Source organism: Neofelis nebulosa, chromosome 10, assembly GCF_028018385.1.
Source record: "Neofelis nebulosa isolate mNeoNeb1 chromosome 10, mNeoNeb1.pri, whole genome shotgun sequence".
Classification (NCBI taxonomy): Eukaryota; Metazoa; Chordata; class Mammalia; order Carnivora; family Felidae; genus Neofelis; species Neofelis nebulosa.
The window spans coordinates 13,505,325-13,530,436 of record NC_080791.1 but is presented as its reverse complement, the minus strand read 5'-3'; the positions used below and the strand labels follow the sequence as shown (position 1 = coordinate 13,530,436).

The following is a 25,112-nucleotide window of genomic DNA, read 5'->3' as shown; positions in this document are numbered from 1 at the left end:
ATTCTCTCTCTCTCTCTGCCCCTCCCCTGCTCTCCCTCTCTCTGTCTCTCTCTGTCTCTCTCTTTCCCTCAAAAATAAACTTAAAAAAAACTTCTTTCTTTCCCCTCCCATCCTTCCTACTATCCCTCCTTTTCTCCTCCTCTCTCTCCCTCCTTTTTTTCTCTTCCTTCCTTCCTTCTTTTTTCTCCCATCGTGCAGGCACTATGAATTGTGAGACTGATCTATTTACTTTGCTCACATTGGCTTCCAGATACCCTAGATTTGAAGCCAGCCGTACGTGTTTAGGGCTGGGAGCTCTGCGTCCTTCTACTAGCCTCATTCCTGATCCCCAGGGATATTCCTTTGTTTTTTTATCTCCCGTTCCCACTGGCTTCTCCTGTATATCATCTCATTCCATTTTTCATATCCGTGTAAGCCACCACAAGTCCGCTCTGGCACAAGGCAGATATAAGTAAGTACATTAATAAATTAATTAATACGTCTCAAACTGTGCAGCACACACAGATTATATTTACAAAAGAGTGCGTTTACCAAGCTGGTACTGGAAGGCCTCCCAGGCCACATGGGCCTTGAGCTGAGTGTTGAAAGATGTATAAGATCCAGAGGAGCAGGAAGAAATGGGGAAGTCGTCCTTTTAAATTCTGTCCCTCTCGCTGAAATCTTCTCCTTCTTCTCTCAGGACCAGTGTGGAGCCTGTCTCCAGGAACTTGGCCCCGGTCTAACATCCCTTCCTGAATCTGAAGGTGCAGAATAAGAAAATAAATAAATAAGAATCATAAAATCAAAAAGGTAAGCACCTGACGGGACCTGAGAAATCATCTCCTCAGAGCCCTTCTGTTAGCATAAAGGAAATGAAGGACCAGAGCGGGTGGGTCTAGTTGCTGGATCAGGTGGCCACTTTGAGCAAATTCCAGATGGAGAACCCGGTGCCCCTAACTCCCTGTGAATCTGTGCCCTTTGTGGAACCCCATGAGGTTAAGTAATTGGAGTGCCCGTTCGCCAGCCTGAGCTCCATACCTGCGTGGTGCGCACTGATCACCTGCAAAACGGAGAAGCGGTGGATGGGACCTTCGCTTATATAATCTAACTGTTTCAGGGGGGATTCCGTACAAGTAGGACTTTGGGCACGACTTAACCTCGCTGTGCCTTTGTTTCCGCATCTGTAAAATGGGACGATAAGAATATTTCCCTCAGGCTGTTGTGAGAATTGAAGCAGAAAATGCATATAAAGGGGACTCGGGGTGGTTCAGTCGGTTGAGTGTCTGACTCTTAATTTTGGCTCAGGTCATGATCTCAGAATCGTGGGAATGAGCCCCGCACCGGGCTCTGTACTGAGCGTGCAGCCTGCTTGAGATTCTCTCTCTCTCTCTCTCTCTCTCTCTCTCTCTCTCTCTCTCAAATAATAATAATAATTAATAAAATGCATATAAAGAACCTTACAAACAGTAGGCACTCACAAAAAGTAGTTATGGTGGCAGTGGTTTATTTCCCCTATTTTGCAAAGAAGCAGCAGCAGCCCAGGACAATGCTATCACTTGACCAAGGAAACAGCAGAACCCCTGAGCTGCCCCAGAGCATGTACTCGCACTATTTCGGATCACTGGGGTGTTAAAGAGCGGAAGCACTTGGATTTCCCATTTCTCATTCACACCATGCCCATCTCTGCCTTATCTCGGGTCTCTTCCTGATTCCACAGCCTGCCTCTGCCGACCAGCTAGCACCCTCCTTTATAGATACCGTCTGCCCAGAGACCAGAACCAATACCAAAGTGCCTAAGTCAAGGTTAATGCTGGAGATAATAACCAAGGGAGATGGCACTATCTCTTTTGGGCTCTCCTACCCTGGACCACTTATGTGAGTTTCTGATCAGAGGCAGGAAGCTGGGGACAAAGTAATTTTCTAGGAATCTCTTCAGGCTGAGGGCTCCCATGATTCTATTTTCTTCCATCCCAAGTTTAGGCATCTAAACTTGGTGTCTTGAGTAGAAACATGAACATATGGGGCCCTTGCTGAGTTCACACTTCAAGGCCTTGGAGCTTTGTCTCGCACACCAGCCTGAACTACTTTGTTCATTTCCTCTGTTCCCCTGCTTGAGATACTGGCACACAGGAATGGAAAGGGGCAAGCTGGTGAGATAGGTGGACAGAACCGAGGGGATAGTGGACCACACCCATTTTCTCAGGTGCCCTAGGACTGGCTTTATGTCTTTATGATCAGCAAAGGAGAGAGTAAAAACTGGTGACTGCCAAGAGGCTCTTGTGTTTGCTCCCATTGGCCCACATTTTGTCAGAGATCTGATTATATTCAACTCCCCTACCCTACCATCCACCTCGCAGAACCTCAGGGTTGGTTGATCAGCAGCTCTCTACAGATGGGTTTTAACCAGGGGCCCAGGGCCCAAGGACGGCTGAATTGTCCTGCTTCTTGCCACTATATACCATGACCAACCAACAGTCAAGGCTCTAATCCATGAGTTATATAGGACCAGGCAGGCCCAGAACATCTTTCACTGGATGTATCCCAACCCCCAGGCAGCCTGCACACTAAGCAGCTTCTAGCTCTTAGCATACTTTATGCTGTGAAGGGGAAACAGCTACCGAATAGCTTGGAAAGATTGCAACTCCATCCTGCTTGAGTCTAAGAAATGCCCAGGGCAGCAGAGGCCAGCCTAGTTAAGCAGGGATGTAAATATTAGCACAGGCATTACGTGAAAGGTCTTTAAAGAATACAAACAGCCTGGCTGAGGGGAAGGTGAAGGATCCAAGAAGTCCAAGAGGCCTTGACCTTACCTCACACCATATACAAAATGCAACCCAAAAAGGAACATAGACCTATATGCAAAACCTACATCTATGAAACCTTTAGAAGAAATTATGAGAGAAAACTATTTTGACTCTAGGTAACACCAAAATCATTATGCATAGAAGAAAAATTGGCAAACTGGATTTTATCCACACTAAAAGCTTCTCTTTCGAAGACACTATCAAGAAACTTAAAAGACAAGTCACAGACTAGGAGAAAATATTTCCAAAACGCATATCTGACACAGGACTTCAATCTAGAATACCTAAAGAACGTTTAAAACTCAACAATAAGAAAACAAATCACCCATTTAAAAAAATGAGCAACAGACATTTCACCGAAAAAGATACACAGATGGCAGACAATCACATGAAAAAAATATTCAATATTTTTAGTCATTGGAGAAATACGAATTAACATACAATGAGATATCACTTATGACCTATTAGAATGGCTGAAATTAGAACTAAATAAATAAACACCTGGCAATACCAAGCCCTGGGGAGGATGTGGGACACCCAGAACTCTCTTTTTTGTGGGTGGGAATGTGACACGATATGGCCATTTTGGAAAACAGCACGGCTGTTTCCTATCAAGTTAAATATGTACTTGTCATATGACCTAGCAATTCCAGTCTAAGTATTTACCATATGAAAAGAACTTATGTGCACACAAAACCTGTATGTGAATGTTATAGAAACGTTTTTCATAATCACCCAAAACCAGAAACGCCAATGTTCTTCCTCTAGTGAACAGATACACAAACTGTAGTTTATATGCAATGGAATCCTACTCAGCAATAAAGAAGAATGAATTACGTGAACAACACGGATGAATCTCAAATATATTATGCTAAGTGAAGAAGCCAGATTCAAAAGGCTATATGTGCTATAATTATATTTATAAGTTATTCCAGGAAGGCAAATTGTCAGAACAAAAAACAGATCAGCGGTTGCCAGGGGCTGCAGGTGGGGAGTGGTTAAATGACAAGGGACATGGGAATTTGGGGGGTGGGGGTGGGGTTGATGGAATTGTTCAATATCTTTACTGTGGGAGTGGTTACATGGCTTTATGCATTTGTCAAAACTCATAAATCTATACTGGAAAGGGTTCATTGCACTGATGTAAATTATTCCTCAATCAAAAAAAAAAAATCAAAGGACTCATTATTCTTGACAAACATAACCTAAAAGATATGTACTAAAAATTAGTATTCCCATTTTACAGTTGAGGAAATAAAGGAATAAAGAGACTGACTGACCTGTCCAAGGTCACAGAGCAAGTAATGGCTACCACCCTGATTGGCATCCAGGTTCTGGAGCTCCAGGTGGCCATGCTCGTGGCCACCAGTCCACGCCATCTCTCACATTTGGGACTTTTCTTTATTCTTAAGTATATTTTAACTCACCCATTGGATTGTATCCAACTTGAAGCTACCATCTAAATCATAAGCATTTTATTTGTATTTCACATACATGAGAATTACTTACGTATGTTGTATCCTTAAGGACATTCAAACAACAGAAGAATCCAGAGAGCAGAGTAAAAGGCCCCTTCCATTACTCCTGCCCCTGTCCACAGCCCTACTCTAGGGGTAGTCTGTTGACAGATGTTGGTTAGCCTTACACCATGGAAATACAGACTCATGAATGCACATCACATGCATTTCCAGCACCCTGCTCAATCTCCAGTTATGGAAGCCTGGTTGACTTTCAACCAAACAAAAGCCATAATAGATTCATACCCTTGCTTTGTCATAGACCAGCTGTATGACCCAACAGAAGCTAGGTCATCTCTGTGTACCGGTTTTCTCATTTCTAAAATACAAATATCCATTTTTAATAAAGGCAGATCCCTCATCACGTAGTTACAGTTCAGTAAATGCCATTTAATCCAAATGTGTAGACAACTGAACGGCAGCAGACAACAGCTAAGACGGGGGGACTTCACTGAACAAAGGTGACTCAGTCTCGAGTGTATCTGAATTCAGCACCTATGTTTTTTTTTTTTAACAATCCACTACCCAATCCAAACAAGCCATCTGGGTCCTATGTCACTCCAGGTATGACTGTAGGAATTGAAGGGACAGGAAATACTTAGCCGAGAGAAGCAAAGGCTCTTCGGGGATGTGAGCATTGGTTTAAAATATTTGAAGAGCTGTCATACAGGAAGAGAAGGCATATTTGTTTTCAGCTGCTCCAGGGCAGAGCTGGAATTAATCTGGATGCAGATTTTGTATTACGGAATAAAACTGTCCGGCAAAAGAGGAGCTGCCCACAAGGCAGTGGGCTTCCTACCACTTTCAGGTAATCAAGCTGACGCTGTGCAATCATCCGCCAGAAAAGCGAAAGAAAAGCTCCAGCAAGCAGATTTGGGGATCTCGTGCTTCTCAGTCCAGAGGTGCCCGCCCTCAGAACATATGGAGGTGTTGGTGAATGCTGGGAGAGGCCAGCGCGCGCCCCGCCCATCTTCTCATCCTCCCTATTAGCCGAGAGGCAATAATGGGGGTGAGGGAAATGCTTGCACACGGGAACCGAGGCAATACGTAGAGAGATGGTTTCATCAGCTGGTCTTGCATTTACTAAGGGGAGCAGAGGAGAGCATGTCCTGCCCTCCAAAAATGCAGACCTATTTGGATCCTATCTGAGGTCCCTTGGCAGCTGACAACACGCCCATCTGCCATGCTGGCATGGTGCCCCCAGCAAGGGGAGCAAGGGAGCTCTGCTTCCTGCTGGTGGGCATAGGTTCCAGGTGGTTGCATATGCCTGCGGAGGGGGGACCGTTGTCCCAAACAGCACAGGGTACTTGCGACTCCCATGCTCACCCTCTGCCCTGCTTACCCCCTCCCAGTCCCACCAGGGGCACAGAGGTACCCAGGAGTTGCGGAGAGTGGGAAGAGAGGACCCAGGCACTGGAGGGGTTGGGGGCTGCCAACTGAACAGGCCTTGCCGCATCGAGCACGTCGTGAAGCCAAGACCACCCAAGGAACAACCAAATGGACGCTTGGAAGGCAAGGCCAAGGCGCAAAGGATACCAACGCAAAGGGCATCACGAGGGGCATGGGCCCTTGAGAGGGAGACGAGAAGCTATACGATGCCTTTGGCTCTGTCATTCTCCAAGAATGAGGAGGAAGAGTCTGGAGGGAGGATATTCATGGTTTTCTACATCTGGCCCAGGTAGAGGAGTTCATCCTCCTCTGCTGTCGGATGGCAGCATCTGAGCCCAGGGTCATGCCTGCCTAGCCGCATGGGAGTGTGTCCACCCCACGTTGGCGTGTGTGTGTGTGTGTGTGTGTGTGTGTGTGTGCATGCGTGCATGCCCACGTCTGTCTGAGGGTTGCAGCAATTGCATATTGCTGATGCTGCAAAAGCACATAAAGGCTGGACAGCTAATCCAATCATTCATGCTTCCCTTGTTCCGACTCTGGGATCTGATAGATAAAAATACCCAGGCAAATGACCAGTTTCATGGACTGTTTCCTCTTTTGTCAATACAAGGAATTGTGAGCTGTCATCTTGTCCCTCCTCTCCAGAGAGAGAACTCAAATATTTATGACCAGCTTTTATAACATTAATTGTATTTCTAATTGTTTTTCCCTCTCAGCAGGCATTGCTTGCCTCACCCTGGTGACGATGGGCAGTTCTGGGGTTTATGAAGAGTGGTTTGTCACAAATGAAATTCAGGAGAGGTTGTGAACGAGGCGGCCACATTTCCTGCTTAGTGGCCCTCCTCGGTTCTGAAGCATGGGCTCTGGCTGGGTGCCAAACACGACGTGTCCACCGGGCCCTGCAGAAAGGATGGGATTGGTGCAGGCCGCTTCCTCCCCGGGGATCAGGAAGTCAGGGAAGCATCAAGGGCACCTCCTCTGCTGGGCGTCCTTCCACCGCAGCACCAAGAGAGGCCCCTGCCTTGGTTTCTTCACCTGGAAAGTCTCTCCTCGCCCCCCTCCCACACGGCTTCTTGTGTTTCCTCCCGACGGAGGGGGCCCGCTCGTGTTTTTTTCTTAAGGCTGAAAACTGCTTTTTAGATTTTCCGATCAATGAACGTGCAGGGATGAGATAGGTATATGGGAAGGCATGTTTGACTAGGAATCGGGAAAGCTGAGATCTGGTTGTTCAATTATTCATTCATTCATTTATACATCAAACATTTATGGGAGCCTCCTGCGTGAGAAGCCTTGCCCTACATCCTGGGAGTAGAACCCAATGCCTCCTGCAGTCCCAAGACCCTTCACCTCGCAGGCCACAGCCGGTTCTTTTATGAAATAGAGGTGGACCACCAGGACACCACGGTCCCCAAGAATGTTGCATTCCAAGAGTCACCTTTCTATAATGTCTCAAAGGACAGCTTGAGGAATCAAGGAAAGCTCCAGACCAAGAGTTGGGAAGGCTCTGCTCCACTTCTTTCTAATTCATGACCTTGGACGAGTCACTTGGACTTTCTAAGTTCTGACTTCTCCAACTGTAGTATAGGAATCAAGGTAATCTCACACCCCACACTGATTGCAAGGAGTAGACGAGGTGGCCTGGGGGAACGCTATCTCTAAACTGTGCAACAATCTACAGAAGTAAGAAATCACTCTTAATAGTAATCAGAGAAGAGCACCTAGGTGGCTCAGTCCAACTCTTGATTTCCGCTCAGGTCATGATCCCAGGGTCTTGGAGGGAGCCCTGTGTCAGGTTCCATGCTGAGTGTGGAGCCTGCTTAGGATTCCCTCTTTCTCCCTCTGCCCCTCTCACCTGCGCACACGCTCTCTCTCTTTCTCTCTCTGTAAAATAAAAAAATTACAATTACACAAATTTAAATAATAATCAGAGAGCCCTAGCTAACTCTTCTGGTGTCCCTGGGCAAGGCACAAAATGGACAGAAAAAAAAATGGTGGTGGAGAAGGAGCTATGTATTGACCGCCCCTCTTTCCAAAGGAGGGAGAGAATCTTCTCTCCTAAATCTTGGAGTCTGTCTCCCCTGAGACTTGGATCGAACTAGCCACCACTCCACAGGTAACTCAAGGGAGTCAAGCTCAGGAGTAGCTAAAATAGAAACAGTCAAACAGAGTTTAACTCTATGGTGAACTCACCCTGGGAAGCGGTCTTTGGCTGCTGGTGAGATATGTAACCCCAGCCTTGGTGGGGGGGGGGGGCTAATAAAGGTCACACAGCCCTGGGATCTGATGGCCAGCAAAGGCTCCAGGGAGCTGGTAGTTGAGCTCTATGACCATCTCTGCAGGTGGTCCCCTAAAGGGACTGCTGTGGGAATGGCTGCTCCTGAAGGACTGTCCCCAGACCAGGAAAGAATATTCCTCAGCTGGGGAGGGCGGGAGAGGGGCAGCAGAAAAGCGTGATGGAGAGAATGTGACTACTCTCAGGGCCACCCCAAGCCCAGCCTCTCCATGTCTGCTCCCCACGTCTCTTTGATCTGGCACTGGACTTTGATCTAGGACAAGGGTGGTATGGAAGAAAGGAATTCTCTAAGAGGATGGGATGGGGAAAGAACACTCAAGTATGACAGCATAGTTCACCTGGAAAAGACATTAGATGCCAGCTCTTCCAAATCCCTCCCCTGGGACAATCTATGGGCCTTGGACCAGTCTCTTACTTCTTGTTACTTCTTGAACCTTGGGATTTTACTTCTTAATTGGTAAATAGGTAGTAACAATAGCAACTATCTCACGCAGTTATGCGGATCATAGGAGGTGACAGAAGGTCCTTCACAAAAGTGGTGGGGCCTAGAGGAAAGTGTATGGGGCTAGAAGTCACAGGACTTGGAATTAAGACCCCAGTGTGCTACCTGCATCATTTAATTTATTTTTTTTATTTTTATTTTTATTTAAAAAAAAAATTTTTTTTAACGTTTATTTATTTTTGAGACAGAGAGAGACAGAGTGTGAACAGGGGAGGGGCAGAGAGAGAAGGAGACACAGAATCTGAAACAGGCTCCAGGCTCTGAGCTGTCAGCACAGAGCCCAACGCGGGGCTCGAACTCACGGACCGTGAGATCATGACCTGAGCCGAAGTCGGCCGCTTAACCGACTGAGCCACCCAGGCGCCCCTATTTTTATTTTTTAATGTTTATTTGTTTTTGAGAGAGAGACAGAGACAGAGCACAAGCAGCGGTCTGGGTGGCTCTGTCAATTGAGCATCTGACTTCGGCTCAGGTCATGATCTCATGGTTCATCAAGTATTTTAATTTCTTTTTTTTTTAATGTTTATTTATATTTGAGAGAGAGAGAGAGTGTGTGTGTGTGAGTGGGGGAGGGGCCAAGAGAGAGGGGCACACAGAATCTGAAGCAGGTTCCAGGCTCTGAGCTGTCAGCACAGAGCCCTACGTGTGGCTCGAACTCACAAGCCGTGAGGTGATGACCTGAGCTGAAGGCAGCCACTTAACCGACTGAGCCACCCAGGGGCCCCGGAAGTCTTTGAATTTCTGAGTCGCATTTTCTTTTTCTGTGAAATGGAAATAATGATAAGGATCCTCACCTCAAAAGGTGATGAATATCAAGTAAGAAAATAAAAGCCTTTGATGAGCTATGAAGTGCATCTCGATATTAGTGATTGCCCTTCTGAAGAAGAGACTGAGGGCCAGAGAGGCCAACTGATTTGCCCAAGGCCCACAGCTACTGTGGAACTTAGACCTGTTCACAAGGCAGCCAGACGCTGAGGTCCTGGAGGCCCTCTGTTCACTGCTGTCCTCCAGGGAGGAGTCTGCCTCCCCTTCACAGCCCAAGCCTGCCACACAGGCCTGCAGGCAGCCACCCTAACCAAATGCAGTGGGGTCGGTGGGCGGGGGGGGGGGGGGGGCGTTACATCGATTTGAATGCTGCTGTTTATATTTTGCCTTCCCTCAGGAGTTAACTAGAGTCCTTCTAGCATTGATTAGCTCTATCTGGTTTCCTAATGGAGTAAACACAGGGCCCCTTGGATATCGACTAGAATTTAACAAATATACCCCTTACAACACCAAAATCGGCCACAGGAAACAGCACTTACACGCACAGGCCACTTCTGCCTGAACCCCCAGATGGGAATGCCCTGTCACTTCCCCTTGGGCAGCTGCTGAGCTGCCCAGGGCGGGACTCATGAATCAGTGGGACCGCTCGCAGTTTTTCCCTTTAAATTTTGAGGCACGGCTGATTAATTTGAGTCCTGTCGAGTCTGGAGGCCAATATGTGTTGATAACGGCAAGACAAAAGGGGGGCTGAGCTCCTGCCAGCTCTGGGCCTCCCAGCACTTCTCTGAACCTGTCGGCCTCCGTCTGGGGGCCTCTCCCCATCCCCACGCCAAGGGTCACTCTGAGCAGAGGTCTTGAAGCCCCACCTCAAGCTGACCCCTGGGGCTAGGACTGAGCCCTCTATCCCTCCCTACACCTAAACCTGACTCTCCCCCTCTGCGGGACAGTCTCAGGCCTTGTCTCCAGCAGACCTCCTTCCCCTCTGCCTCCCGCCCAACCTCCCCTAGCTCAGCCCTGGCCTAGCTTACAGCTACTTTGCTCCAGGCGGTGCCTGCCAGCTCCAGCCCTGCTCTCAGAAGGACAGGAGCCAGGATGAGGAGGGCTGAAGGCCGTGCATCAGTCAGGTGAGCCGGAGTGGTCTCCGCTCTGGGCTTCCTGGCTTTCCTTCGCCCTGCCGAGAAATTCCAGATTAGGTTTGGGGCCTATGCTCTGATCTCCCCAGCTTTCTGAAACTAATCATTTTTTCATTAGGCTTTTGAGTTGCTGGTGTGCGTGTGCGTGCGTGCGTGTGTGTGTGTGTGTGTGTCAAGATAGCAGCAACATAAAGTGGGGGGAGGGGGAAGCCTCAGCATCAGTGGGTTGGGAAGAGCCTCTGGCTTGACCTCTGGGTGAAGGGGGGCTGATCTGGGAGAAAGCACCCCTCAGCAGGATGCTGCACCCATCCGTTCTAAGCAAACACTCCCTTCCAGGGGCCTCCCCACCTCACTGGAGCCCAGCTTCTCAGCCTGTGCTGGTAACCTGGCCTCCTTCTGAAAAGTCACACAGCCAGGAAGCCGGTGGGGGGCAGCAGGTGTTGGGGGAGGGAGAGGCACCAACCTCTCTGCCTGTGCCTCCCGCAGTAGGGGCCTCCTGCCTTGCACGGTTCCCAGTCCCCAGGTTCCCCAGGCCGAATCCACCTCCATGGCTTCCCTCGGAGCCGCACAATGGCTGTATTGAGCTGAGCTGTAAATTTCAGCAAGGCCAACCCTGGGAGGAGGCAATTCCCTGCTAAGGAGGCTCCCTCTGGACAGACTGTCTCCAGCACAAGGGGGCCCTTCATACCTGCTCCGTGCTGGGCCATGGGTTACAGGGCGGTCCGTGCAGTGGAGGGTGCTGAGCACGCCCTTGGCCCCCCCATCTCCCCGCTAGCACCCCCCGCCCCCAAGAGGGCAGTGGTCACACGAACAAACACTTATGCTTGGAAAGAGACTCCGGATGGCTGCTTCTTTGTTTCCCCCAAGTTTTGGCCTCAGACCAAGATCGAGTTGAGGGAAGGATGGACAAGAATAAATAACTGTATCACGCAGGCCTGTTTTAAGTTATGACCCACCAGGAGAAGTGGAGAGGGAAGAGGTGGAGAAGAAGAGGGGAGGGAGGAGAGGCCCTTTTCCTCTTTACTGGGGGGAAATTGCAACATTGTCTAATAACAAGTAACTAAAAAAACAGCTGAACCCGAAAACTTCAAACTTCAATCAGTCACTCTTAGGAGGAGGTGGTTTGCAAAGGCTAGGAAATAAGGTGAAAAAAGAGAACAATTGGTCTGGAATTAATCAAGATATTAATATTAGAAAAGGTAGCAGAACAGACAGGCTGTCCCCAGGCTGCTGTGGTGTAAAGGCCCCCCCCCCCCCGTTCTGAGGCACCAGCCCCTCCCCTTCCCCTTGGAAAGGCACCAGCATCAGGGACAAGACCTTGAATGGCCAGAGGTCGAAACCATGTTCAACACTCCCCTCCCAAAAGCCAGCCACCTTAGCCTTCTTCCCACACACGCCTCTTCTCCACAGTGACAGGCCAGCAGTGTGGGTGGGGACATCTGTCCCCAGGGCCAGGTACCCATGGGGCAGTGTTGATTGACAGCTCTGACTTACAGAGGGACTTGTTTGCTGGGGAACAGACGCTTGGGCTCCCCACGGCTGTCAAGCCATTTCCTAGCTCTCAACTCATTTAAACTAAAAACCCAAGTATATTTATTCCCTGGTAGACCTGATACACTCCAGCGCTCCTGCCAACTTGCTTTGCAACTTTGTACACATCAGATCAATGTGTGCAATTTAGCAACAGAGAAATGAAGACTTCGGTGAGTTTCAGGGGGTAAGGTGGGGGCAGCCAGGTAGGGGGCGCGGTTCCTACTCAGGGCCCCCCACCATTCCCTCCTGCGAAAACTCACTCGCCCCCACCCACCCCGCCGTGATGCCTGAGCCTTTAGAAGGGGAAGAAAGTTTTTCAGCCGTGGACATGAAGGACAGCTCTTGCACGTTAACCTTGGCAAGGCAAGTAACTGGCACCTCTTTTTCATGTGCCTTGCGTATAGAACGTGACCGTGACCATACGTTCCTATAAAATCCCATCTGCATGTCCTGCCCTGAAGGGCATCACCTAAACTCAGGTCCCCACCCCCTCCTACCCCAAAGCTCCCAATTCCTCAGCAGACACAAGAAACCTGGGGACAGGTGACATCATGTTGAACAAATACAGATGCTATTTACTTTCCATCCATTTTCCTGACTATTCTTAGAGGAGTATTAAAAAAAAAAAAAAAGTTGAACTCAGTTCTGTTGTAAAAGGAGATTGTAGGACCCGCTGTGTTTGAGGGAGTGATTCCAGCAGGTTTGGGGGGCTCCTTCTTCACATTCCCACCCTCTCCTTCAAGGAGAGAAAACGGACTCTGCTCGGCCAGCTGGTGTCAGAACAGTAAATGGAAAACGTATTTACCTAAGTTCTGCCTATAAACTCCCCCAACACCAGAGCAGGGCCTGTTGCCCACTTCCGCACACACCCTTGGGCTGCACATTGCTCCTTTCCCCCCACCTAACCCGGCCTTGATCATTTTCATCAGACTTCACTAGAACGGCAACACCAGGGAGAGGGGCATGGTGAATTTTGCTTTGAGCTCCACACCCCTGCTGGGAAGGGCACACATGCCTTGCAAGGTCTAGAAGAAGCAGTAAATATTCTGCAGGTGCTGAATCCAGGGCTCTGTTAGTCCTTTTATGTTCACTACCCCAGCCCTGCCCCAGCACCACCTTCTCCACCCCTGCACCGGCCCCCTGCAACTCCCCAAACTACAGATGAAAACATCAGGAACCGACCAGACTCGGTGATTCACTCAAGGTCATACACTGGGGGAGTGACTGCTAGGATTCAAAACCAGGTTCCCAGACTCCAACATGAGAGCTCATTCCTTGAAAGCACCAGGATGCCAAGGAAAGGAGATGGAGCTCTGGGCATAGATACACCTGGATTCGAACCCTAGGTTAAATCTGGTTCCAGCACTTATTGATGGCATGGCCTTGGGCAATTACCCTTCCTGTGTCTCAGGCTTCTCATCGGCAAAACAGAGGACATAACACCCAAGGGCTAGAATGATTGGGAGGTTACCCGAGTCACTGCCAGTGAAATCTGGCATGATGGCGGGCCTGAAAGAGGTACAGACAGTTGTTACTTACTTTCTCCTCACCTCTCTTCATTTTATAAGAGAAGAGCAATTGACGATGGTTTATTGTAATTGAACATAAATGTACAAGTCAATGAATCTTCACCGAATGTACACATCTATGTGCTCAGACACTGGACCGAAAAACAGAATGCTTCCCTCCCCTGCCAACACTTCCCTGGCGGGTCCCCTTCACCCCTTTCCAGTCACTATCCCCCTTCAAGGGTAACCACTATCCTGCATTGTCACACTGTAGATGAGTTTTACCTGCTTCTGGCTCTTATATAAATGGAATCATACAATACGTTCCCTGTGGTGTCTGGTTTCTTTCATTCGCCGTTGTGTTTGTGAGATTCATCCGTGCTGTGCACTGACTACCCTTCATTCTCTCCCTTCTGTGTAGGATCCCAGAGTGTGCAGATACTCGATTTATTCATCCATTCCATTGTTCATAAATACTTGGATTATTTTCAGCACTTAGACGCCCTGCTCTAAACCGTTTGTGTGTGTCTTTGTGTAAACGCACATAAGTCTTCCAGCTAGCCAGAAGATAACGTAACTTCTGCGTTAGTAGGTCCTACCAAACTGTTTTCCAAAGTGATTCCTGTTCACTCGCCTGCCAGTAGTGTTTGAGAGTTCTGATGGTTCCACATCCTCCCCAATACTTGCTATTGTCTTTTTTGTTTGCTTGTTTGTTATAACCATTCTGCTGAAAGTGTAGTGCTGTTTCCCTGTGATTTGAACTCACATGCCCCGATGACCAAAAGAGTTGAACACCTTTCCTTTTTTTTTAATTTTTATTTTTTTGTTCATTTTATTTTTTTAATTTACATCCAAATTAGTTAGCATATAGTGCCACAGTGATTTCAGGAGTAGATTCCTTAATGCCCTTTACCCATTTAGCCCATCTCCCCTCCCACAACCCCTCCCATAATCCTCTGTTTGTTCTCCATATATAAGACTCTCATATGTTTTGTCCCCCTCCCTGTTTTTATATTATTTTTGCTTCCCTTCCCATGTGTTCATCTGTTCTGTGTCTTAAAGTCCTCCTATGAGTGAAGTCATCTGATATTTGTCTTTCTCTGAATGACTAATTTCACTTAACATTATAGTCTCTAATTCCATCCACATAGTTGCAAATGGCAACATTTCATTCTTTTTGATTGCTGAGTAACACTCCATTGTATCTATATACCACATCTTCTTTATCCATTCATCCGTCGATGGGCATTTGGGCCCTTTCCATACTTTGGCTATTGCTGATAGCGCTGCTATAAACATTGGGATGCGTGTGCCCCTTCAATGGTTGCTGTATCCCTTGGATAAATACCTAGTAGTGCAATTGCTGGGTCGTAGGGTAGTTCTATTTTTGATTTTTTGAGGAACCTCCATACTGCTTTCCAGAGTGGCTGTACCAGCTTGCATTCCAGCAACAATGCAAAAGAGATCCTCTTTGTCCACATCCTCACCCACATCTGTTGTTGCCTGAATTGTTCATGTTAGCCATTCTGACAGGTGTAAGGTGGTATCTCAGTGTGGTTTTGGTTTGTACTTCCCTGATGATGAGTGATGTGGAGCATATTTTCATGTGTCAGTTGGCCATCTGGATGTCTTCTTTGGAGAAGTGTCTATTCATGTCTTTTGCCCATTTCTTCACTGGATGATCTGTTTTTTGGGTGTTGAGTTTGATAAGTTCGTTACAGATTCTGGATACTAACCCTTTATCTGATATGTCATTTGCAATTATCATCTCCCATTCTGTCGGTTCCCTTTTAGTTTTGCTGATTGTTTCCTTCACTGTGCAGAAGCTTTTTATTTTGATGAGTTCATTAGTTCAATTTTGCTTTTGTTTCCCTTGCCTCCAGAGACATGTTGAATAAGAAGTTGCTGAGGCCAAGACCAAAGAAGTTTTTTCCTGCTTTCTCCTTGAGGATTTTGAAGGCTTCCCATCTTACAGTTAGGTCTTTCATCCATTTCGAGTTTCTTTTTGTGTATGGTATAAGAAACTGGTCTGGGTTCATTCTTCTGCATGTCGCTGTCCAGTTTTCCCAGCACCACTTGCTGAAGAGACTGTCTTTATTCCATTGGATATTCTTTCTTGCTTTGTCAAAGATTAGGTGACCATATGTTTGTGGGTCCATTTCTGGGTTCTCTATTCTGTTCCATTGATCTGAGTGTCTGTTTTTGTGCCAGTACCATACTGTCTTGATGATTACAGCTTTGTAGTATAGCTTGAAGTCTGGGATTGTGATGTCTCCTGCTTTGGTTTTCTTTTTCAAGATTGCTTTGGCTATTTTTGGACTTTTTTGGTTCAATACAAATTTTAGGATTGTATGTTCTAGCTCTGTGAAGAATGCTGGTGTTACTGTGATAGGGATTGCATTGAATATGTAGATTGCTTTGGGTAGTATCGACATTTTAACAATATTTGTTCTTCCTATCCAGGAGCATGGAATCTTTTTCCATTTTTTTGTGTCTTCTTCAATTTCTTTCATAAGCTTTCTATAGTTTTCAGTGTATAGATTCTTCACCCGTTTGATTAGATTTATTCCTAGATATTTTATGGGTTTTGGTGCAATTGTCAATGGCATCGATTCCTTGATTTTTCTTTCTGTTGCTTCATTGTTGGTGTATAGGAATGCAACTGATTTCTGTGCGTTGATTTTATATCCTGCCACTTCGCTGAATTCATGAATCAGTTCTAGCAGTTTTTTGGTGGAATCTTTTGGGTTTTCCATATAGAGAATCATGTGAAGAGTGAGAGTTTGACCTCCTTCTGGACGATTTGGATGCCTTTTGTTTCTTTGTGTTGTCTGATTGCTGAGACTAAGACTTCCAATACTATATTGAATAACAGTGGCAATAGTGGACATCCCTGTCTTGTTCCTGACCTTAGGGGGAAAGCTCTCAGTTTTTCCCCACTGAGGATGATATTAGTGTTGGGTCGTTCATATATGGCTTTTATGATCTTGAGGTATGATCCTTCTATCCCTACTTTCTTGAAGGTTTTTATCAAGAAAGGATGCTGTATTTTGCTCAATGCTTTCTCTGCATCTATTGAGAGGATCATATGGTTCTTGTCCTTTCTTTTATTGATGTGATGAATCACATTGATTGTTTTTTGGATATTTAATAGCCCTGCATCCCAGGTATAAATCCAACTTGGTGAATAATTTTTTTTACTGTATTCTTGGATCCAGTTGGCTAATATCTCGTTGAGGATTTTTGCATCTATGTTCATCAGGGAAATTGGTCTATGGTTCTCCTTTTTAGTGGGTCTTTTCTGGTTTTGGAATGAAGGTAATGCTGGCTTCATAGAAAGGGTTTGGAAGTTTTCCTTCCATTTCTGATTTTTGAGACAGCTTCAAGAGTATCAGTGTTAACTCTTCCTTAAATGTTTGGAAGAATTCCCCTGGAAAGCCATCTGGCCCTGGACTCTTGTTTTTTGGGAGATTTTTGATTACTAATTTGATTTCCTTACTGGCTATGGGTCTGTTCAAATTTTCTATTTCTTCCTGTTTCAGTTTTGGTAGTGTATATGTTTCTAGGAATTTGTCCATTTCTTCCAGATTGCCCATTTTATTGGCATATAATTGCTGATAATATTCTCTTATTATTGTTTTTATTTCTGCTGTGTTGGTAGTGATCTCTCCTCTTTCATTCTTGATTTTATTTCTTTAGGTCCTTTCCTTTTTCGTTTTGATCCAACTGGCTAGGGGTTTATCAGTTTTGTTAATTCTTTCAAAGACCCGGCTTCTGGTTTCATTGATCTGTTCTACTGGGGGTTTTTTTGTTTTTGTTTTTGTTTTTTTTTGATAGCATTAATTTCTGGTCTAATCTTTATTATTTCCTGTCTTCTGCTGGTTTTGGGTTTATTTGATGTTCTTTTTCCAGCTCTTTAAGGCATAAGATTCCGTTGTGTATCTAAGATCTTTCTTCCTTCTTTAAGAAGACCTGGATTGCTATATACGTTCCTCTTATGACCGCCTTTCCTGCATCCCAGAGGTTTTGGGTTGTGGTGTTATCATTTTCATTGGCTTCCATGAACTTTTAAATTTCCTCTTTAACTTCTTGGCTAGCCCATTCATTCTGTCATAAGATGTTCTTTACTCTCCAGGTGTTTGTTACCTTTCCAAATTGTTCCTTGTGGTTTCATAGTGTTGTGGTCTAAAACTTTGCATGATATGATCTCAGTCTTTTTGTACTTGTTGAGGGATGATTTGTGTCCCAGTATGTAGTCTATTCTAGAGAACATTCCATGTGCACTGGAGAAGAATGTATATTCCGCTGCTTTAGGATGAAATGTTCTGAATATATCTGTTAAGTCCATCTGATCCTGTGTGTCATTCAAAGCCATTGTTTCCTTGTTGATTTTTTGATTAGTTGATCTGTCCATTGCTTTAAGTGGGGTGTTGAAATCTCCTACTATTATGGTATTACTATCAATGAGTTTCTTTATGATTAATTGATTTATATATTTGGGTGCTATCACATTTGGCACATAAATGTTTACAATTGTTAGGTCTTCTTGGTGGATAGACCCTTTAATTATGATATAATGCCCTTCTTCATCTCTTGATACAGTCTTTATTTTAAAGTCTAGATTGTTTGATATTAGTATGGCTACTCTGGCCTATTTGTTGACCATTAGCATGATCGATGGTTCTCCATCACCTACTTTCAATCTGAAGGTGTCTTTACGTTTAAAGTGGGTCTCTTGTAAACAGCATATAGATGGATCTTGTTTTCTTATCCATTATGTTACCCTATGTCTTTTGATTGGAGCATTGAGTCCATTGATGTTTAGTGTGAGTACTGAAAGATATGAATTTATTGCCATTATGTTGCTTGTAGAGTTGGAGTTTCTGGTGGTGTTCTCTGGTCCTTTCTAGTCTTTGTTGCCTTTGGTCTTTATTTATTTATTTCATCTTTTCTCCCCCCAGAGCGTCTCCCTTAAAATTTCTTGCAGGGCTGGTTTAGTGGTCACAAGATCCTTTCATTTTTGTTTGTCTGGGAAACTTTTTATCCCTCCATTTTGAATGGCAGCCTTGCTGGATAAAGAATTCTTGGCCTATATTTTTGTGACTCAGCACATTGAATATATCCTGCCACTCCTTTCTGGCCTGCCAAATTTCTGTGGATATAGGTCTGCTGCAAACCTGGCCTTGTAGGTAAAGCACTTTTTTTCCTTGCTACTTTCATGCCTCTCCCCTTGCCTGAGTATTTTGTGAATTTGACTATGATATGCCTTCTTGATGGTCGGTTTTTGTTGAATCTAATGGGAGTTCCTCTGTGCTTCCTGGATTTTGATGTCTGTGTCTTTCCCCAGGTTAGGACAGTTTTCTGCTATGATTTGCTGACATAATACTTCTACCTCTATTTCTCTCTCTTCTTCTTCTGGGACCCCTATGATTCTGATGTTGTTCCTTTTTAATGAGTCACTGATTTCTCTAATTCTTAAATCGTGCTCTTTTGCCTTAACCTCCCTCTTTTTTTCCTGCTTCATTATTCTCCATAAGTTTGTCCGCCATATTACTGATTCTCTGTTCTGCCTCATCCATCCTTGTAGCCATAGCCTCCACTCAAGATTGCAGCTCAGTTATATCATTTTTTATTTCATCTTGACTAACTTTTACTTCTTTTATCTCTGAAGAAAGGGATTCTAATCTATTTTTCACTTCAGCTAGTATTCTTATTTTCATGATTTTAAATTCTGGTTCAGACATCTTGCTTGTATCTGTGTTGGTTAAGTCCCTGGCTGTCATTTCTTCCTGCTCTTTCTTTTGGGGTGAATTCCTTCATTTTGTCATTTTGAAGGAAGAAAAGGAATTAATGAGGTAGAAAAAATTAAAATTAAAAAATTGAAATTAAAAAAATATCAAAATTAAAAAATTAAAAACAAGCACACACCAGGAAATCAAATAAATGATGCTAGATCCTAGGTGTGTTTTGGTCTGGGTGTTGAAAGGGGCTTGATAGATTAGAGAAGAAAGGGGAGAGAAAAAAAAAGGAAATCGTTTGAAAATTTCAAAATATGGATGTACTAAAGTAGACTAACATGAAATGATGGAAGTAAAATAGAATTTGAAAAAATTTACAGTAGAGTAAAAAATATAGTAGAAAAAATAAATAAAAATAATTTTAATAAAAATTGAAAATAAAAATGATTTTTTTTCTTTCTGTATTCAAGAAAAAGAAAAGAAACAAAAAAGAAAAAAGGAAAAAGGAAAAAGAAAGAAAGAAAACTGAATAGGTGGACTGGTGAACAGACTGAAATATGACTGAAATTACTTCGTTTTCCCCTGAAGTCAAAGTATGAATCGCTTTATAATCCATAAACTAAGCACGCGGAGGGATTTGTGTTCCTGAAGAAGGAGGTTGGCCCAGTTGAGCGGGGCTTAGTGTAATGACTCCATTCTCCACTAGATGGCGCTGATGAGTTTACTGGGGTGGATTGTTGTGGCGCTTATAGGTGCTTTTGCACATGCGTGGGAGCAGTGAAGATGGCATCACCCAGCTACCCAGTCTCTAGTATCAGAACTCTGTTCTCCCCCACCAGCAATTGCCCACCTGTCCTTTGGCTTCCATCCGCTCCCCACTTCCACACTGTCCGTGACTGAGCCCCAGGCAGCATCTCTCTCCCGAGTTCCTTCTCAGATGCGGCTGTTTTTCCCGACCCCTTACTTCTGAGGGACTGCAGCTTTGACCTGTTCTGCCCTTCTGCTGGAGGATCTCACTGAGCACTGGCCGGGTGCCGCCCACATTCAGGAATGTTTGCAGGACCGGGCTGCTGCCGATGCCCAGAGACTGCGGCCAGGTGCCAGCCTGCCCCAGAAAAAGTTGACACTATTGTGTAGCAGCAGTGTTTCCGGGATTATGGAAAATCAGAACACACACCTGGCACCAGGCTTCACCCTTAACGACCTTGTTCCAGCACCAGCGAATGTGGTTCTCCCTGGTCCACTGGGGCCTTGCCTTTTGAGGACCCACACAGCCTCTACCTGATGTCCTCCCAGCGGGGGAACTGCCTCTCTCCGTGTGGCCCGAAGAACCCTGGACTCCGCTCTGCTCCTGGGGATTCGCCCTTCCCACCAGAGCACCACCAGGTATGGAGCCGCACCGTTTCAGCCTCTGCGCTCCCTGTTTTTAGTCCTAATGGAATTTAAACCCTCTCCTTTCTCCCTTTTTGGTTCATTCCCTGCGGCTGTTTCCACTTTTCCACTTTGTCTCCAGCTGCTTTTGTGGGGGTGCTTTTCTCGTATACCGCCCCCCCTCCAGTCTCCGTCCTCTCTCTGCAAACAGAAACACCTCCCTGCCCTCTGCGGCTTCTGTTCTCCCTCAGTTCATCTTTCCGTGCCACATACCTGCTGAGTTCTGTGGCTCAGGTTGTGCAGATTGTTGTGTTAATCCTCAGATCAGTTTTCTAGGTGTGCAGGATGGTTTAGTTTAGGTTTGCCTGTATTTCATGGACGCGAGACATACAAAAAACTTCCATGCTGTTCCCAAACACCTTTTCTTATGTTTATTGGTCCCTTGGAAAGCTTCTTTTCAGAAAGTCCATTTCAAGTCTTTTGCCCATTTTTTTTTAAATTTTTTTTTTTAACGTTTATTTATTTTTGAGACAGAGAGAGACAGCGCGTGAACAGGGGAGGGGCAGAGAGAGAGGGAGACAGAGAATCCGAAACAGGCTCCAGGCTCTGAGCTGTCAGCACAGAGCCCGACGCGGGGCTCGAACTCACAGACCGCGAGATCATGACCTGAGCCAAAGTCAGACACTTAACCGACCGAGCCACCCAGGCGCCCCGCCCATTTTTTTAATTGAGTTGTCTGCCTTTTTTTATTGATTGGCAGGGTTCTTCACATATTCCAGATATGAGTCCTTTGATAGATATATGTTTTGCAAATATCTTTTCCAATTCTGTGGCTTCCCTTTTTGCTTTCTTGACTTGTGTTTTTGATTAATTGAAGTAATTAATTTTAATGCAGTTCAATTAATCAATCCCCCCCCCCCTTATGCTTAGGGTTTTTATGTCCTGTCTAAGAAATCTTTATCAAACCTGCCTCCTGAAGATGCCCTCCTATGGCTTTTTTTCCAAAAGCTTTTATCACTTTACCTTTTTCATTTGGAACTAAAATGTGTCTGTTTCACATAAGTTAGGAATTAAAATTCCTTCCCCCTCTTATCCCCCCAAGTAAGAATATCCAGTTGACTTAGCACCACTTAATGAGGAAGGCCATCCTTTCCCCTATGACATTGCAAGGTTATCTTTATCATAAATAGGTGATTGGATATGTGTGGGGGGTGATTGGATATGTGATTCTAGCCTGTACTATGTTTAGTTGGTGGATCTGTAAAACACTATCTTCATTATTGTACTTTTATGTAAATCTTGAAGATACATTTTTTTTTAAGCTAACACCAATATCTTCCCATTCTAGGAGTTGAGAAAATGCACACCCCCTTCCTGGTCTCAGGTAGATTGTGCTGGTGCGAAACCATCTGTCCGGTTAGCTGGGTGAGAGGAAGGGACAGAGGAGGAAGAGAGTAGAAAAATATATTGTGAAAGTTTCACCTTCCGACTAAGATTAGGGTGAGTTGTGCCCTTCATGGTGGGAAGAACCCAAAGATATAAGTTCACAAAGCAATGGGAAGGATTTAGGCTAAGAGTCAAAACTGCACAATTCTAGGTAGTCTCCATCATGTCTTTCCCTAGCTGTGTGACCCATGAACAACCTGGTTCCTCTGTGTAAGCCTCTTTTCTTTCTTCTGTAGATAGAGGGGATGAAATTAGATGTCCTCCAGCATCCTTTCTATCTCTGAGAGTCTACAGTAACTTTTCACCAAGGAAAAGAGCCATCGATTTAGGACATGATCCTCCAAAACTGTAAAAGTGTTTTCCATTAGAGCAATGAAACCATTGCTATTCTTACATATCCCCCCATGCAATCTTTTTTAGAGGGTGTGGACTCAGCAGGTCTGGATGTCTCCTTTGCATTCAAGACAGAGTTGTTGATGCTCCCCGCCCCCCACCCCCACCACCACCACCACAGCCTCCCCTAACCCTGGGCTAGGATTTGGTCTAGCAGGAGACATGTGTGGTTATGGTGCCCAGGTTCAAATCTTGACTCTACAACTCAACTTGCTATGTGACTTTGGGTCCATCACTCCACCTCTCTTAACCTCAGTTGCTTCACACATAAAATGGAGGCCAAGAATATTTACCTCCCTTATGTCCTTCTGCCACCCTAGGAAAAAAAAAAAAAAAAAAACCTCATAAGGACAAGCCACTGTTGATGAACTACATAGTGTCGCTATAGTTTCGAAAGTCCTTGTCAGGTGTCTCCTCACCTTTCACCCTGTTCGGTTGCTTTACTGCTTTTCATCCGCACCTGCCCTGAGCCAACCAGTATCAGCAGCAGTAAAGTGGTCATTCACCTGGAGCCAACCCACAGTAAGACACCTGCTCAGAGATTGCCTGGGTTTCTTTTTGGGAAGAAAGAGGTCCCAGATACTTCATTCCGGGGGAATGTGGTTATGAGTATATGTGAGGTCAGAGGAGGCCTGTGTCAACACTAGGAGCTCCTGGAGGAGGAGGGGGTGTGATCGCGTTCACCAAGTATTTAGCACAGTGCCTGGTGCGTGGCAGACATAATCTGCTGGTGTTTCTATGATTCTTATTACACTTGTTCTGCGAAAGGTTTCCATAGTATTCCAGCCCTACCCCACCCCCACCATGAAGCCAATTGGTGTTTGGTTTAAACAAAACTGCTGTAGGTTATTTTCTTGGCAGGAGGTAGAGAAAAGAAAGAACAGATGGACTGGTTGGGAAGCTATCTTCTTCCCTCTGTGCTCTTGGGAGCTCTTCTTTGCCCCATAGAAAGCAGAGGTCTCCTGTAGCCCAGCTCTCCACTCCTAGACTGTCAAAGGCCCTGTGGCCAGAGAGCAGGCCTCTGGCCACCAGCCCCTTTGTTTCCACTGGTCAAGAAAGGGCCTTTTTTTATCTTCCTCACCCGGTCAGTGTAGGCTGCAAAGAGGACTGCCTACCACTCCATGATGTGTCTGTGCTGGAATTGTCCCCGAGACCCAGGCCAGCTGCAGTCGGGGCCCTATCAGAGATTTCAGACAGGTCCTCCCTCCTCTGATTCTGTCTTCCTGGGTGGCTGGAGGGGAGCAGGCCAGGCACACAGGCCCTCAGCAGGGTAGAATAGCAGATCTGTGCATTGCATGCGGTTCCCAGCACATTTGTTTGATCCGCGTCCAGGTTCTCTTAGACATTTGCTTCTAAGCCGACAGCTGAACATAAAAGCAGTCCCAAGTGGCTGTTTTCAGGTCTTCAACACTGGTTAGCCGCAGTTGGGAAAGCTTCTTCCCGGTGCCCCTAAGTGAATTATCACATGTTATCAAGTCAGAGCTTCGGGGTGGCCAAGCCGTAGCTCTGCTTCTCCTCCTCTGATGATCCATCACCTACTGAGTGGGTTATTAAGACATCCTCTGCCTGGGAGTGTGCATCAATCTGTGGCTCTTCTGTCTTTCCAAGGTGGGGTACGGTGGAGGGGACCCTGGCGTATCTGTCCCCTGGATGTCTGAGCCACACACGCTGCACCACTCCCTCCGCCGACCGGGGATCCCGTGTCTGATCCCCAGTCTCACCTCCAGCCCACACTTCCTCCCTGCCATTGTGCCTGCACCCACGCAAGCCATTCGAGGGACAACCTCTTCCAACCCTGGCCCTCCCAGGGCGCGTGACGCCTGGTCCGACCCACGGCACTCACGCTCGGGGACAGATTCACCAGCCCCTCCTCGCCCCTGTGCAACCGGGTCATCCCTGATGCCCTCAGCCTCTGGGCCGTGTGGAGGATTAGATTGCACATGAATAAGCAATATTCACTTGGCTCTGAAAACCCAGAGTAAATCCCTTGAGCTGCTGTACGGGAGCAGTGTGATATTTCCCATCTCCTCCTCCCTCCATTGCTTCCCCCTCGGCTCCTGTTTCATTTGAAGGCCTTCCCCCCCCCCCGCACACCCCCCCCCGGTATGTTTTTGAAGGTGGGTGACTATATTAGAACAACACCGTCGAAACACAGCATTTAGAGCAGAAAAACAGATCCCTGTGAGCAGTTACTTGATTAACAGTGAGAAAAGCTACTTGAGGAGTATATCCGCCCCCGTCTTACTTCTTCTTCCACTGGAAGGAGGAGGGTCATTCCTTTGCTTCCACCCACACTTCCTGGCCTGTTGGTCACAAACCCCACCTGTGGAAGGAAAAAGCCACCCAGGGACTTCACAGGAGCCACCCATTCTGTGAAGAGCTTACCCTTTCGAAAGATCTGGAGAGGCAAGGCACCCCTGAAGCAGGACTTCTTAGCTCGGTCTACTCTAACACAATACCACAGACTGGGGGGCCCAACCAACAGACATTAATGTCTCATAATTTTGGAGGCTGGGAGTCTAAGATTGAGGTGTAGGTAGATTTGGTTCCTAGTGAGAATCCACTTCTTGGCTTATAAAAGGCTTCCTTCTCTCTGTGTGGTCACATGGCCTTTCTCTGATGCATGTGGTGGACAGAGCAAGAGCTCTCCATCTTTCTCTTCTCACAAAGGCAGGAATCCCATCAGGAGGGGCTCACCCTCCTGACCTCATCTCAACCTAATCACCTCTCAAAGGCCCCTT

At 46.1% G+C, this 25,112-nt stretch overlaps 1 long non-coding RNA gene across 1 annotated transcript in view; it reads right to left on the bottom strand.

The window, feature by feature from the left end:
- Nucleotides 1-485: 485 nt before the first annotated feature.
- LOC131486836 (uncharacterized) overlaps nucleotides 486-25,112 on the bottom strand; it is a 67,337-nt gene continuing 42,710 nt past the window's right edge. Inside the window, exon 2 of the long non-coding RNA XR_009249475.1 lies at nucleotides 486-737. This is a non-coding gene — a long non-coding RNA (uncharacterized LOC131486836). The remainder of the gene's footprint in view (nucleotides 738-25,112) is intronic.